Source organism: Pongo pygmaeus, chromosome 12 (assembly GCF_028885625.2).
Source record: "Pongo pygmaeus isolate AG05252 chromosome 12, NHGRI_mPonPyg2-v2.0_pri, whole genome shotgun sequence".
NCBI classification, from domain to species: domain Eukaryota; kingdom Metazoa; phylum Chordata; class Mammalia; order Primates; family Hominidae; genus Pongo; species Pongo pygmaeus.
Window position 1 is genome coordinate 94,135,825 of NC_072385.2, and position 16,714 is coordinate 94,152,538.

At 40.3% G+C, this 16,714-nt stretch overlaps 1 protein-coding gene across 2 annotated transcripts in view; it reads right to left on the reverse strand.

Annotated features, from left to right (window-relative positions):
• The window catches only part of TMEM178A (transmembrane protein 178A), a 56,039-nt gene extending 53,345 nt beyond the window's left edge, over positions 1-2,694 (reverse strand). Inside the window, exons 1-3 of one of the 2 annotated variants that reach the window (XM_054475495.2) lie at positions 2,570-2,694; positions 613-714; positions 38-292 (exon numbers count right to left, since the gene is read on the reverse strand). The gene's annotated coding sequence lies outside the window, so the exon portion shown is untranslated. Of the gene's footprint in view, positions 1-37; positions 455-612; positions 715-2,569 lie in introns of those variants that run through there. The other variant, XM_054475496.2, reaches the window with a different exon arrangement.
• Between the last annotated feature and the right edge of the window lie 14,020 nt (positions 2,695-16,714).

Consider the following 16,714-nt stretch of genomic DNA (forward strand, 5'->3'; position numbering starts at 1 on the left):
AACGACCTTAAAAGACATCCACCGACATAAGACTCACTCTTGTCACTTGTCCAAGTTGATTTTGATCAGTGTCCCGTTTTGTACCCAGGAGCAAATCCCATCCAGGTCGGGCTGCGTGGTAGCGTTTAACTCCTTCGAATCTTCATCGGGATGCCGAAACACCCTTTGTCCTGCCGCCTGCAGGATGAAGCCTCTGAGACCCCTAGGCAGCCAGCTCTATCTGTCGCGGCTCTTTCCCTCTCACTTGCCCATCGCTTAGCCTCTAAGCATTCTCTCTGCTCAAGCCCCTCTTCTGAAAGAAAAGACACCGAGTGTCAGTGGAGCGATAGAACGATGACCAGAGATTTCTCTCCCACTTCATTTCAACCTGCTATGAGATGGACTTCTTTTTTCGTTGACTACCTCCATCTCCCGCCAAACTGACTGGCCTCCTGGAATTCCTAGAAGAGCCTGGAATCAATGAACCCTGGCAGTGGCACCTGCTCCATGAGGTGATTATTGCCTTTGCATACGGCAAGCCCCCAGTAATAAATCAAAGTAATGATTTTCTCCTGTGCAGGTTTCCCTCTTGGGCTGGGGGGTGGGGGTCAACAACAAAGCAATGCTACACACCAAAGTCAACACCCGAGCCTGGGGCAGTTCTTCCATCTTCCAGTCACAGAGGTTACTTCCAAGAACGGCAGGCAGATTCACATTTTCTAAAATGAGAAAAGGCTAGGACCCGGGGTGCTAAGAGTTAATCACTTGTGCGGTATAGTCAGTCTATACCACAGAGGTGCAATACACTCATGCCACTCAGTGCCCCTGTGGTCATGTCAGAGACAGAAAACCATGCTGCATTGGCCCAGGGATGAACATGCTTGTGTTCTTATGCTATGAAATATTAATGATGAAGAAATTATGAGGCATTCATTAGATGCTAAATGTCATTACTCCATGATTTAATGGGACTCATTAATTAGTGCCCTACATCAATTGGTATTAACATGCTTTATATCCTTCCTCTACAATGACATCTGTAAAGGTGGTATAAGGCTCTTGCTGGGATTTATTTTCATTGCTGTTTGTGTTTAGCATCTTCAGAGGATACATTTCCAATGAAGATCGTGTGCCTATTCTGAGCTGTTCAGTTCATAGATAGATCACTTAAGCAAATCTTTCAGTTATATCGGAACCCCGTTCCCATTTCTGCTGACCTGACAGTGTGAATTATTGCTTGGATTTTCTCACAGTTTCAGCAAGATCTATGGTGAGCTCTAGTCTAATTAAGGAAGACAAAGAATTATAATTTTAGTGTTCCTCTCACCTATAAGCTTTTCCTTCACAGCAAACACTGAGCTCATCAAAGGAGTCTTATCTGGATTTACACAAAAATGATAAGACTTACGAGCTTTCTTTAACTTATACTCTATAATATGTATAAAATCCTAGATCTTAATAGATGCACAGAGAGAATACCTTTAACTGTGAGTCCACAGTTGACATCTGAAATTCACTCAAGTCATCATGTGTTCTTTTATTTTTAAAAATGCATCTTGAAATAAAGTTATCAAAACCTTGGAAGCCCTAAGGGTTGTCAAGCCTTTAGCAAGTCCTCATCCCCTTTTCAAGTCTTCACCTCATGTATTACAAGAAATAAATATTCAGCCACATTCCAGAGTCACCTAATCATCTTCACACAATAACCCTGTCTTCAGCTGGAGCTAGAGAGAAGAAAGCCTCTTTTTAAGGCACTTCTGTTTAAATTAAAAGAACTTACCATTCTGTCTCATTTTCCTAGCTAGAATTCTTTGATCATACTCTTTAGAAAATAGCATTATTCTTGAAGTTCGTTTATGTCTATGTTTAAGACCAGTCTCAGCATATAATCCAAAGGTTACTATATGATGGATTGCCCTTGACAGTATTTCATAAAAAATGTCACACATTACAAATATGGGCCAGCAGTATGTAATGAGAGCGCTGCCTCTGCTGGTGCAGCATTAACGGCACCAGCAGGGATGTGGCATATGATGTGTACACAGGCTTTGCTACAGCAACTGCACATTGCTCCATCTATGTTTTTAAAATTCCCCTTTTGGATACTTCCAACAATGAACTATCACCCAGTAGCCCCCTACTCTGTTAGGGGAGTGAAAAATATGAAGATGAGTAAGTGGTGCCCATCTTCAAGATACTCCCAGCCTAGTGGCGAGAAACAGATGCGTAGACAGAATGAGAGGCAAATGCTGTAGTAAAAAAATAAAAGAGAACAAAGGGTCATGGGAACATGGACAATGAAGAGACTAACTGCCGTGGGGAGTCAGGTGGGCTACATAGAGACACTAACTGCTGAGTTAGTTCTTAAAGGATGAGTTAAACTTTGCCAAGAGGATATCAGAAATATTTGTATTGCAGTCAGAGAATACCTCTTTGGCCTAGTGTCTACTTCATACATTTGGAGGCTTCAATATCTTAGGCCACTGTAAAATAAGTATTTTTTGTACATTTTTAAGTCATAAAGTTAACATGTTCTAATGACTGACCACAAGCTGGACAGCTATAGATGAGTGGAAGGAAAAGTCTATACCTGAATATAATCAGTGTAGGAGGCCATTTAGCTCAGCATGGAGTCAAGATGATGGGAGATCAAATATCCAGCCAGAACACCTGGCATATCTTAGCTTTGGCTATGCTATGACCTCGATGTTTTCAAACTTAGTTTGTTTTTTATTTGTCTTACATTTCTCTTTGCCATCTCCAGATCCGATATCCCCAGTGCATCCCTAGGAGAAAAACAGAATCCCTCATATGACAGGCAGAGCCGGAAAATTTCCACCTGGGTATTTTAATGTGTTACTGGGCTCAAGATATTCAAAATTAAAGTCTCATATTTCCTTATGGTCTAACTGCCCTCCTCAACTCTTTTGCTGGTGTTATGTCACTCAATTCACTTAGACACAGTATTTTAAAATTATCTATCACATTGACAAAGTTATAGAGATCTTTCCCTTGAAATTTCTTTTATATCCACTCCTTCCTCTACATTTCTACCACTTGCTCTTACTGTGCCTCTACCCCTCACATCTGTATTATCTTACAGCTTCCTCCTTGGCCCCCATGACTCCAGGATCAACCTTCCTGCAGTTATCCCGGATATTGTTGCCAAATGCATAGTCTTCAAGTGTTACTTTATGTCATCTTTTGGCTTCCAACTCTCCTTTCTGGGTTAGAGAGAACTATCCACTCTAGCATTCCAAAGTCCTTCTTTGTTGCTCCCGGTATTCCCATGGCATTTACACATCACAACTGATGTGCAGGTCATGTTTAAATATTTAGAAAACAAAATACTTTTGCCTTGTCCAAACACACTTACCATAATATCTATGACATTCATCATATTTCTCTCTACAGTCAGGAACTTCTTTAAATAAATATTTCCTAAGAAAAAAGGTCCATGCACACACGCACACACACACACACACACAGAGTGAGAGAGAGAGAGAGAGAGAGAGAGAGAGATCTCAAATACAGAGCTATGGTAATGCTTTGTTGACATACCTGTGCTAAGCTAACCATCCTAACCATGCATATTCTAAAAGATTTTCACCCTGTTGCACCAGTGCTAAGATTAAAAGCAACATCTTTCCTCATTTCAAACGTTTAGATTCTGCAGTTTAAACTATGCATTTTAACCAAAACTACACACTAAGTTTCTTAAAGAGTGGGAAAATTTCCTCTTGGTAGTATCAGATTTTTTTCAGCATTCAATATAAGGATATAGTCAATTATATTGTTAATCTACAAATATATATATACAATATATACAAAATGTGCATTTTGCACATTTTTGAGGTGTCTTATGTTAAAGTCATCACTCTAACTTGTTCTCCTAAAACAATTTTATTTTAATTCTACAGCATATATTGAGCACCTTCAATGTAAGTTATTGTGCAAAGTCCCACTGGATTTTGTAAAGATGAAGAAAACAGGGTCTGTGCCCTGAGGGAGCTTTAGGGTAGTTGGAGAGGAAGATAGAAATGCATGAAGCCACAAAGAAGAACAGTCTGAAACTAGTACTGTCACCAAGGTACAAAACAATGCAACAGGAAAACCTACTACAGAGAGATTCGTTTCTCCATTGGGAAGAATATGGGTAAGCCAAGATGCTATCTCAGTTAGGCCTTGGAGGAAAAGGAGTATTTTCTGTATGTGTGTCAACTCAGTCCAGGGCAAAGCCAAAAGTAAATTTTAGAAGCAGCACCTATCATAGTGCTCTGCTATACCCCACGCATGTGGTAAGTCATCTTGGCAGTGCCATTTTGTCACTGACTAGAAGCCTGGAACCATAAAATACCACAAAACCCCCAAAATAGACAGTGCCTGATAAGTTTCTCATTTCACTGACACACCGCAGAATGTCACCATTCTTTTTCACATTCCTGGATTAAGCTGTTTCCTTTTTGGAGCCTTTAAGCACATATGGTGGGAAAGGAAAAAAAAAAAAGTTCAAAGAAACCCATAACCATGTTAAGTCCCACTTAAAGTGTGATGTTTTAGCAGATGGTGGCTCATTAATTGCCACACCTAACTGTATTCACCACCTTTTCTTTGTGTATGGATACTGGGTTTTGAAGTTGGGGTCTAATTCAGTTCATTTGGGCCATGTTTGACAAATAAGGCAGAATTAGATATAACTAAGATATCCGGTATCTCTGATTCACAGCCACCTGTGATACTGCCCAGATGAACAAAAAAACCAGTATTTCCAGGTGTCTTTCCTCTTTTCTACCTTCAAACTTCTCTCTCTGCTGTGTCTGCTCAAAGGCACCAGGATCTGGGGAATGCACATGGGTACTGGGGTCAAACCACATGTAAATTCTAGGCCCACTTCTTCCTACCTGTTCACCCTTAGCCAGCGACCTAATTTCCCAAACCACCTGAATTCTGAAAAATAGGGATATCACCATCTATCTCACAGGTATGATTCATGGTTATCACGTGCTAAATACATTCCTCCCACTCTCTTATCCTCCCTACTCCATCCATGTAAACACATAAACATGCTTCAGAAATTCCATAGGTCTATCATATTAAGACCATATAATTTAAATGTTATAAATACAAATGGCTAAAACGTTAATGACACATTATTTTTCTCATTAGTTATTTATAGTATTCAAATAAGAGAAACAATCTATACTCATTTATTCCATTAACATTATTGAGCACCCACGGGCCAGAGAAAGAGCATTCCAGGCAGAGTGAACAGCCAGTGCAAGGGTCCTGAGGCATGAAAGAGCTTTGAGGAACTGCAAAGAGACCTAGAGAGTAGTGAATGAGGAAGGGGCGGTATGAGATGAAATCGCAGAAATATGCAATGCTAGATTATGCAGGCCTTGAAGGCCAAACTATGGAGTTTGGACTTCAGTCCAAAGAAAAACTTTGAAGAGTTTTAAGCAGGGGAGAGGCATTGATTAATGTTTTGCGATGTCACTCAGACAGCTATGTGAAAAATGGATTGAAGCTGGGGGTAGCAAGTGTGAAGGCAGGGAAGCCAGTCAGGAAGCTATTGCAATCATGCAGTCAAGAAATATTAGTAACTTGGACTAAGGAGGCAGCAGTGGAAGCAGAGAGAAATGAGTAAAGGTCAAAATCATAGAATTACATGGATGGCACTGGAGGCCATTATCCTTAGCAAACTAACGCAGTAACAGAAAACCAAATACTGCATGTTCTCACTTATAAGTGGTAGCCAAATGATGAGAACTCATGGACCCAAAGAAAGGAACAACAGACACTGGGGCTTACTTGAGTGGGGAGGATGGAAGGAGGGAGAGGAGCAGAAAAAGCAACTGTTGGGTACTAGGCTTAGTACCTAGGTGATGAAATAATCCGTACAATAAACCCCGTGACATGAGTTTACCTATATGACAAACCTGCACATGTACCCCCAAACCTAAAATAAAAGTTAAAAATAAAAATGAATTTTTAAAAATTACTGTAAGTGCAGATGAGGGAAAGAAGCGATCAAGAGCCATGCTACATTTCTAGTGTGAGTGCTTGAATGGTGCTGCCAATCTCAGTTGGAGAGGCAATTGGATGTGTGAACCTGAGAGTAAGGGAAGCATCTGGACTAGAGATTTAGATTTTGGCTATATCAGCGCATAGGTGCTATATGCATACTGATAATTAAACTCATGGGACTTGATGAAATTGCTTAGGGGAAAGTATAGCTAGAAAAACTAAGAGGTCAATATCCAGGCTCTGAGGCACAAGCATTTAGATCTCCATTAGAGGAGGAGGTACCACAAAAAAGCATGAGAAGGAAAATGGGGAGAAAACTAAGAAAATATGTGTCCTCATAGCCAAGACAGGGGAATCTAATAATCTATGATGACACAGTGACAGTACAACATAGAGTCTAGGATGTGGTATCAGAGAGACCTGGATTTAAATTCTAGTGTGATTTGCACAGTGGGGGAGTACTTAGCTTCTTCAGGCCTTGATTTCCTCATCCGTGAAATGGGGATAAGAATAATAATACCTTTCTTTAGAATGTTAGGAGCATCCAAACACATAATGGATATAAAGCACTTATCAATATAAAGAATGCAAAATCTGACCTATAAAAAGAGCTCAATATATGAATGACAGCTATTGTCATTGTTCTCATTTATCAGCTCCAACAATAATATTTGGTGACTGCTCACATTTGCAGGCCACAGTCCTGGAAGTGGTATACAGCATTACTCTCCCAAGGATTATGCCCTAATGAAAAGCATGAAGACCTATCATCAGGCCCCTAAAAACATAAAGCATCTTTAGTAATAGTGAAATGATGAGCATTCAAAAGCACGAGGGCCATTATATTCTTTCAATAGGCTATTTTGTTATGAGCCCATAAAAGGAGTTTAATGCTGTTTTGTGAATAGCAGAAATAAGCTGCCAGAATACGATAAGGTATCTCCATTTCTCAAGGTCTTTAAAATGGACTAGATAGAAAGGCCGCTATGGAAAAAGACTGCCCATAGCTACCACATTTTATGGGTACAAATCATGCTTGGAGAATAAAGGGAGTGCCTGGAACTTCCCCTCCCCAACCAAGGAGGAGGGGAGGGGACCTGGCAGCACAAGGGGACATTGAGCCAGCTGTGGACAGCCTCTGGTTAGAAGAGAAAAAGAGACGGCCTGCTTCCAAGAAGGGCAGAGAGAAAATGGCAAAAACTCAGGAAGGACCAAAGACTAGCAAAGATGTAACTGCTAAAAGCCAGAAGGCAACTTTTCGCAAGTGGTGAGAAATCCATACTTTGCCCACATGAGCTGGGTCAGTATTCCAGATTTCCATTGTCACGACCAGGAGATAAACATTGAGTCAGATATCCCTGAAAATGGAGAATTCAACACAAGTCCATTGGCATTTGTCGCCACCTCAGAGCACAAGGTTACTATTCTGGACCACTCTGATTTTGTCTTCAATTCTCGATTTGGATAAACCCCTTTAAAAATTACGTGAATCCAGGTAGTCATTAGCCAGTATGTAAATAGCTATTATGAACCAGATACTCAGAAGAATACCTAACAATGTGTTGTGTTCCTTACAGCTCTAGGCATGCCAGGATTTCATCGGGCACTGTGAAGTGTAATCATCTGATATGCAGTGTTTGGAGAACCATCCTGTTCTTTTGGAAGGAGTAACCAATTTGGCAGGACTTGGCACATGCCTCCTCACAGCCGCACCTGAGCCCTATAATGAATGGGTGCCACATGGCATTGATGGTCACTCAAGTGGAGAAGAAAATGAAAGCTTCGGGAAATATTACCATCTCACCTCCAACTATGCTATAGAGAGGCAGGACCTTGTCAAGGTCAGATTTATGAGTCTGATTAAAAAAGAAAGACAGGAAATGCACCAATGGCCAAAAAGGAATCCAAGTAGGTGTCTTTGACGTATGAGTTCCATCTGCCTAATTCATTTGGTGTCTGCAACCTGCATGTTACCGAGAGCCTCAGATCACATGAGTGGCAAGTTGGGGAGGGGGTTGGCAGTGGGGAAGGTGTCTCTTAGTGTTTTACAGCCAAATCACCATGTGCCTTTCTGAACCCCACTGAAACCAAATCACAACAGCAAGGGATTCCCTCCTAAGAATCCTTGTATTTAACCAAAAGAAAATCCTGGAGTTTCAAACACTGAAGTTGAATCCCAAATATAAAAGGTTATTTTCTGGGTATCTAGGGAAATTCTTTAATTTATCAACTTCCTTTTCTGAAAGATGTCTGGCTGTTTTGGTCCTGAATTTCGTGGGTGTAGTTTTAATTACTTGCTTTTTTCATTCTCACTCAGCAGTTTACCTTTTTTGTATCAACTACTTTTGCCAAGAAGCCCAGGTTCTTTTGGTCAATAAAATGAGAATTTACAAAGGCTCTCATTGCAGTGTTAACTGGGTTTATAGGGCCCCCTTTTTTATTTTTATTTTTGTTTACATTTTTTTTTACTTTAAGTCCAGGATACATGTGCAGAACATGCAGGTTTGTTACACAGGCATATGTTTGCCTTGGTGGTTTGCTGCACTTATCAACCTGTCACCGAGGTTTTAAGCCCCACATGCATTAGCTATTGGTCCTGATGCTCTCCCTCTCCTCGCCACCCCCTGACAGGCCCTGATGAGTGTTTTTCCCCTCCCTGTGTCCATGTGTTCTCATTGTTCAACTCCCACTTATGAATGAGAACATGCGGTGTTTGGTTTTCTGTTCCTGTGTTAGTTTGCTGAGGATGATGGCTTCCAGCTTCATCCACATCCCTGCAAAGGACATGATCTCATTCCTTTTTATGGATGCATAGTATTCTATGGTGTATACGTACCACATTTTCTTTATCCAGTCTATCATTGATGGCCATTTGGGTTGGTTCCATGTCTTTGCTATTGTGAATAGTGCTGCAATGAACATATGTGTGCATGTATCTTTATAAGAGAATGATTTATATTCCTTTGGCTATATGCCAAGTAATGGAATTGCTGGGTCAAATGGTATTTCTGGTTCTGGACCCTTGAGGAATCGCCACACTGTCTTCCACAATGGCTGAACTAATTTGCATTCCCACCAAAAGTGTTCCTGTTTCTCCACAGCCTCACCAGCATCTGCTGTTTCTTGACTTTTTAATAATCACCATTGTGAGCAGCATGAGGTGGTATCTCATTGTGTTTTGATTTGCATTTCTCTAATGATGAGTGCTGTTGAGCTTTTTTTCATATATTTGTTGCCTGCATAAATGTCTTCTTTTGAGAAGTGTCTGTTCATATCCTTTGCCCACTTTTTGACAGGATTGTTTGTTTTTTTCTTGTAAATTTATTTAAGCTCCTTGTAAACTGTGAATATTGGACCTTTGTCAGATGGGTAGATTGCAAAAATTTTCTCCTATTCTGTAGGTTGCCTGTTTGCTCTGATGATAGTTTCTTTTTCTGTACAGAAGCTCGTTAGTTTTGTTTGTTTTGTTTCTTTTTTTTTTTTTTTTTTTTGAGATAGTTTTTCACTCTGTCACTGGGCTGGAGTGCAGTGGCACGATCTCAGCTCACTGCAACCTCTGCCTCCTGGGTTCAAGCGATTCTTGTGCCTCAGCCTCTGTAGTAGCTGGGATTACATGCACACGCCACTGCACCCAGCTAATTTTTGTATTTTTAGTAGGATGGGGTTTCACTCTGTTGGCCAGGCTGGTCTCAATCTCCTGACCTCATGATCCGCCCACCTCGACCTCCCAAAGTGCTGGGATTACAGGCGTGAGCCATTGCACCTGGCCAGAAGCTGGTTAGTTTAATTAGATCTCTTTTGACAATTTTAGCTTTTGTTGTAATTACTTTTGGCAATTTCATCATAAAATCTTTGCCCATGCCTATGTCCTGAATGGTATTGTCTAGGTTTTCTTCTAGGGTTTTATGGTTTTGGGTTTTACATGTAAGCCTTGAATCCATCTTGAATTAATTTTTGTATAAGTTGTAAGGAAGGGGTCCAGTTTTGGCTTTCTGCATGTGGCTAGCCAGTTTTCCCAGCACCATTTATTAAATAGGGAATACTTTCCCCACTGCTTGTTTTTGTCAGGTTTGTTGAAGATCAGTTGGTTTTAGATGTGTGGTCTTATTTCTGAGGTCTCTATTCTGTTCCATTGGTTTATATGTCTGTTTTGGTGCCAGTACCATGCTGTTTTGGTTATTGTAGCCTTGTAGTATAGTTTGAAGTCAGGTAGCATGATGTCTCCAGCTTTGTTCTTTTTGCTTAGGATTGTCTTGGCTATGCAGGCTCTTTTTTGTTCCCTATGAATTTTAAAGTAGTTTTTTTCTAATTCTATGAAGAATGTCAGTGGTAGTTTGATGGGAATAACATTGAATCTATAAATTACTTTGGACATTATGGCTGTTTTCACAATATTGAGTCTTTCCATCCATGAGGTGGAATGTTTTTCCATTTCTTTGTGTCCTTTTATTTCCTTGAGCAGTGGTTTGTAGTTCTTATAGGGCCCCCTTTTGAATGTTATAATAGGTAGAAGTGACAGCAAACTAGATATGAAATCCTAAAATGGGAGGCCAACCCACATACAGGCAGGATCAGGTCTAAGCCTGTCTGAGGATCTGAATGAAAATTTGGAAAAGAGGAGCTGTAGAAATTCTTCTCAAGACAAAAGAAAGAGAAGCAATGACAGCAAATAGTACATAATTTAGAAATGTTAGCCATGGATTATTATTCTATAAATCTATAGGTAAAAGCTGCACAAAGAAAGCAACATACCAAGCAATAGACACAGGTTAGAGTGGGTTGGTACAAAAATTTCCCAACCGGGTTCAGCGTGAGTTTGGGTATTTAAAGATTTGGATGGTTTATGCTTGGGAAAATGGCCATTTCCACAATTTCTCTGATCTTCTTGCCTACTATTTTCCACCTATTGTCATGAAGCTTTCATAGATTTATAGCATAATAGTATATAGCAAATGTGTGTGGATCACATACTATTTGCAAGGCACTGTTAAGCAGTTTATACATTTTTCTCATTTAATCCTTGTAACAATTAATATTAGTAGTACTAGAAGCAGTAATACTGTTGTTACTATTATCCCCATTTTACAAATGAGGAAACCGATGCTCAGAGAGGGCAAATAACTTGCCCAACATCCTACTCTTAGTAAGTGGCAGTTCCAGGATTCAAATCTTCATGGTGTGACTCCAGGGCCTGCACTCTTAACTATTATTTGTGCACCTAACAGAGAGATTACAGTGTTTTGGACCAAGTCATAAAAGTAGAGTGGTGAGAAGTGGTTGGTTTCTGGATGGATATTGAAAGTAGAACCAATAGGATTAGCTGACGTGTAGTGTGTGGTGAAACAGAAAGAAAAGGACTGGGTGGAGTTGTCATCAACAGACATGGGGAAGACTGTGGAAAGTACAGGGTGGGGCAGGGACAATATCAGCTCAGTCTGGGGCACACTGAGCTCCTGATATTGAGATATTTATTAGATATCCAAGTGGACATGTTGAGTGGGCAGTAAGATATACAAGTCTAGAGTTCACAGGAGAGTTTCAGATTAAAGATGTAAATTTGAGAGGCATGATAATCAACATATAGATGGGACCTAAACCATGAGACTGAATGATGTCATCCAGGGGTGGGTGTTGATAGAATAAAGGAGAGGAACATGGAAAACTGCTTTGTGCTGAGGTCTAGGAGATCAATGGGAACCAACAAAAGAGACTGAAAAGGAGTGGCCAGAGAGGTAAGAGAGTGTGGAATCCTGGGAGCCAAGGGAAGAAAGTATTTCAAATAGTAGAGAATCACCAGCATCTCAAAGTTGCTGATTACTCAAGCAAGATGAGAACTGGTAACTGAGCATTAGATTTAGCAACATGGCTCTTTAGTGTCCTTAATAAGAGCTCTTTAGTGTCCTTAATAAGAGCAGTTTAATCAGCGCACTGGGGATGTATGTCTGGAATTAGTTCAAGAGAGAATGGAAAGAAGTAAGTTATAGCAATGGGTATAGGCAAAACTCTTTCAAGGAGTTTTGTCATAAAGGGAAAAAGAAGGAGTAACAGCTAGTGGTGAAAGTGGCATTAAGAGAGGGTTTGTTTTACTGAGGACAGGAGGGAAGCAGTATATTTGTATGCAGATGAGAATGATTATTGAGAGATGGAAAAATTGATACAAAAAAAGAGAGGGAGACTTCCTGGAGCAAAGTCTGTAAGTGGGCAGGGGGGGAAAGGATATGGCAGATAAGTGGAGAGGTTGTTTTAGGTAGGCACACACATAGTTCATCCACAGTAACAGTGGAAAGAACTGAGAATGTAGTGACGTTGCAGGAAGATGGGTGGGTATGATGATTGGACCTTACAGAAGTTATCTACCGACCTATAATATGTTTAGTAAATGTTAATGTGTTCAGAGCCCTCAGAAATAATGCCACATATCTACAACTATCTGATCTTTGACAAACCTGAAAAAACAAGAAATGGGGAAAGGATTCCCTATTTAATAAATGGTGCTGGGAAAACTGGCTAGCCATATGGAGAAAGCTGAAACTGGATCCCTTCCTTACACCTTATACAAAAATTAATTCAAGATGGATTAAAGACTTAAATGTTAGACCTAAAACCATAAAAACCCTAGAAGAAAACCTAGGCAATACCATTCAGGACATAGGCATGGGCAAGGACCTCATGTCTAAAACACCAAAAGCAATGGCAACAAAAGCCAAAATTGACAAATGGGATCTAATTCAACTAAAGAGCTTCTGCACAGCAAAAGAAACTACCATCAGAGTGAACAGGCAACCTACAAAATGGGAGAAAATTTTTGCAATTTACTCATCTGACAAAGGGCAAATATCCAGAATCTACAATGAACTCCAACAAATTTACAAGAAAAAAACAAACAACCCCATCAAAAAGTGGGCAAAGGATATGAACAGACACTTCTCAAAAGAAGACATTTATGCAGCCAAAAGACACATGAAAAAATGCTCATCATCACTGGCCATCAGAGAAATGCAAATCAAAACCACAGTGAGATACCATCTCACACCAGTTAGAATGGCGATCATTAAAAAGTCAGGAAACAACAGGTGCTGGAGAGGATGTGGAGGAATAGGAACACTTTTACACTGTTGGTGGGACTGTAAACTAGTTCAACCATTGTGGAAGTCAGTGTGGCCATTCCTCAGGGATCTAGAACTAGAAATACCATTTGACCCAGCCATCCCATTACTGGGTATATACCCAAAGGATTATAAATCATAATGCTATCAAGACACATGCACACGTATGTTTATTGCGGCACTATTCACAATAGCAAAGACTTGGAACCAACCCAAATGTCCAACAATGATAGACTGGATTAAGAAAATGTGGCACATATACACCATGGAATACTATGCAGCAATAAAAAATGATGAGTTAATGTCCTTTGTAGGGACATGGATGAAGCTGGAAACCATCATTCTCAGCAAACTATCGCAAGGACAAAAAACCAAACACTGCATGTTCTCACTCACAGGTGGGAATTGAACAATGAGAACACTTGGACACAGGAAGGGGAACATCACACACCGGGGCCTGTTGTGGGGTGGGGGGACGGGGGAGGGATAGCATTAGGAGATATACCTAATGTAAATGACGAGTTAATGGGTTCAGCACACCAACATGGCACACGTATACATATGTAACAAACCTGCACGTTGTGAACATGTACCCTAAAGCTTAAAGTATAATTTTAAAAAAGTAATAAAATAAATGTTAATGTGTTCAAAGAAAGGAGGACTCTTATAAATGGAGATAGCCAAAGTATTAATGAAATTTAAGCTTTCAAATATCTAAATGAGTAAATTGGTGGAGAGCAAGAAGAGTATTTGGGGAATGGAAAACCATGTGAACTCAGAGATAGTAATGAACAAGGTATGTACACAAGACATTGAGCTTCCAGGTCCTGCCAGACAGGAGGGTTTGTGATTAAAAAGTTCAGGCTAAGTTTGGAAATATTGATTAGACTCAGACTGTAGAAGATTTGAATAACACGAGAAACACAAGATCTTAGGCCATGAATGACATGATGGAAGAAGGGTGATTAAGAATTAATCTAGCAATGATGATGAAACAAATGAGAAGTGAGAAGGACCCTCAGCTGTAATGGGATTTTTTAAAATTCTACTTTATTTGACATCACATCAGTCTGACACATGAAATTTTATTACAGGCAAGCAATAATAATATTAATAATGACAATTTTTAAATTCACATTAAAACCTTAATTTCAGTTTTATGGGTGACTTTGGTCTCTTCTCCATGTCCCTTCTTCAAACACACATGAGTTTTCTCTACCTTCAAAAAAACTTCAAACACCACAGGTTCTCACTCATAAGTGGGGGTTGAACAATGAAAACAACACATGGACACAGGGAGGGGAACAACAGACACAGGGGCCAGTCAGAGGGTGGGGGCGCAAGGGGAGGAAGAGCGTTAGGACAAATAGCTAATGCATGTGGGGCTTAAAACATAGATGACGGGTTGATAGGTGCAGCAAACCACCATGGCACATGTATACCTATGTAACAATCCTACACATTCTGCACTTGTATCCTGGAACTTAAAGTAAAAAACAAAACAAAACAAACAAACAGACAAAAAACCTTTAATCTTCTCATCCTCTCAAGCTATAGAATGATTCCTCTCCCTCCTCTGGCTGCCGAAGTTCTCCAAAAATTAACATTTTTTGTTTTATTTTTATTTAAACATATTTTTTAATATTTATTTTTTATTCTATTTTATTTATTTTTGTTTGCCTTCTATTTGCCCCTCAGACCCAAGAAGCTTGATTCTTGCTTTAACCTCTCTCTCGACACTAATAGGCTGCAGGCCTCAGGGGTCATATCACGGGAGCCCTTTCTCTTCTACCAGTTCTGGATGGTCCTGTAATTCTCCATACCATTGACCAGGGCCTCCTGGAAACTCTGCCTCCTGAGCTGGTGTGGCCCTCCTGACTCACTCACAACATCAGGTCCAAAGTAGAAGTTTCCTTTTTCCATCTCAGTGAGGGTATCAATTTTGTGGTTGTGGTAGGACAGAATAATTGACTTCCCCCTCCCCAACTTATGAATAAGTCACTTGAAGTGGCAAAAAGGACTTTGCAGCTGTGATTGAGAATCTTGAAATGGGGAGAGTATCCTCTCCCCATTGCATTATTCACGTGGCTCCAATCTAATCACGTGAGCTCTTAAAACCAGAGAAACTTTCCCAGCTACAGCCTGGGAAAGAGAGAAATGTGACAGTAGAGAAAGAATCAGAGAGGTGCAACCTTGTTGGCTTTGCAGATGGAGGAAGCGGGCCGTGAACCAAGGAATGCTCGTGAAAACTTCCAGCAGGTGAAAAAGGCAAGGAAATGGAAATGGATTCCCCCTAAGAGGCTCCAGAAGGAGCGTGGCCTCGCTAACACTTTAGCCCAGTAAGACTAATTTTGGACTTCTGACCTACAGAACTGTAAGATAATAAACGATCTTTTTTAAAATCAGTAAGTTGGTAGTAATTGGATATAGCAGCAATTGGAAACTAATACAGTGGTTAAGCCACTTCCTTGTTCAGACAGGTAGCCTGAAGCTCTCACCACTGTTTCCCCTCCTCCCTGACCCTAGTCCCTCTGAGAATGCTCCAAAGGTCTATGGAATTACAAAAGACATGAAAATAAACATTCTTAACGGCTGGAGCATGAAGGTCTGAGCTGGTCCTCCTGAGAGATTGGCTGCCTTTCTCTTGGGGTGTTTATGTTACCTGAGCTCTCACTCCCTTACCCAAGGTGCTGCTCTATCTGCCATGCAGAAACTGGAAAGGTGTGAGAATTACTATAGTGGATGCTCTAGAAAGCAACAGAGAAACCCAAGTGCAGATTATTCTGTCTGTTACAGTCACAGGAAGGATATGTCTAGTGAGTTATTCAGGTTTGTGCAAAACCATGAGTTGTTTCTGTGAAGACATTTTTCTTTCAACTTCACTTTGAATTCAATCAGAATGGATTTTCACCTGGCATTTAACAGAATAAAGCATATGTTGCTGTTCCTCTCATTACCTGAACCCAAGCCACCAAGACCCCAGAGGCTGCCTTTGGACTCTGAAAAAGGACCTAAGTCTTTGAGAGTTACTTATAAAGCAGGTAACCATTATTGATCCAGAGGAGGACTATTGTACAGAAGAAAGAAAAGACATCAAGTCTAACTAGAAGAAAGAAAAGGGACTCAGTTATTAAATCCAGGGGAATGTGGACTGGTAATGAAGACTTTATAGAAAAACGGCCAAAAAAAGAAAGAAAAAGAAAAAAAGAAAGGAAAGAGAAACTGCATAATATTTATATTCTTATTTTTGGTGCCATAAAAGTGAAAGGTGTTAAGAACACAGTTGGGGGTTAGGTATGTAGAGCAAAGAGTGCAACAGAAGCTAAATTATGCCTGATCCAGTCTCTATGGCTCTGGTTTTGGAGGCTTCTTTCCCTTGTTATTAGAGTGATGACAAGGAAAAAATACTTCATTTGTTATTAGAAATTAGGCTCCATGTGACTACTTAGCACCACTTGGGGAGGAGATCAGGGTAGAGGTCTGGAGGAAGGGTGGTTATGCAGCAGTGAACGAGGTCATGAACGAAATGAATTAGCTATGTCTAAAGGATTAATTTGGACCCTTCCAGCAGAAAGAACTTCTGGCCCTGAGACCTGTTGCTT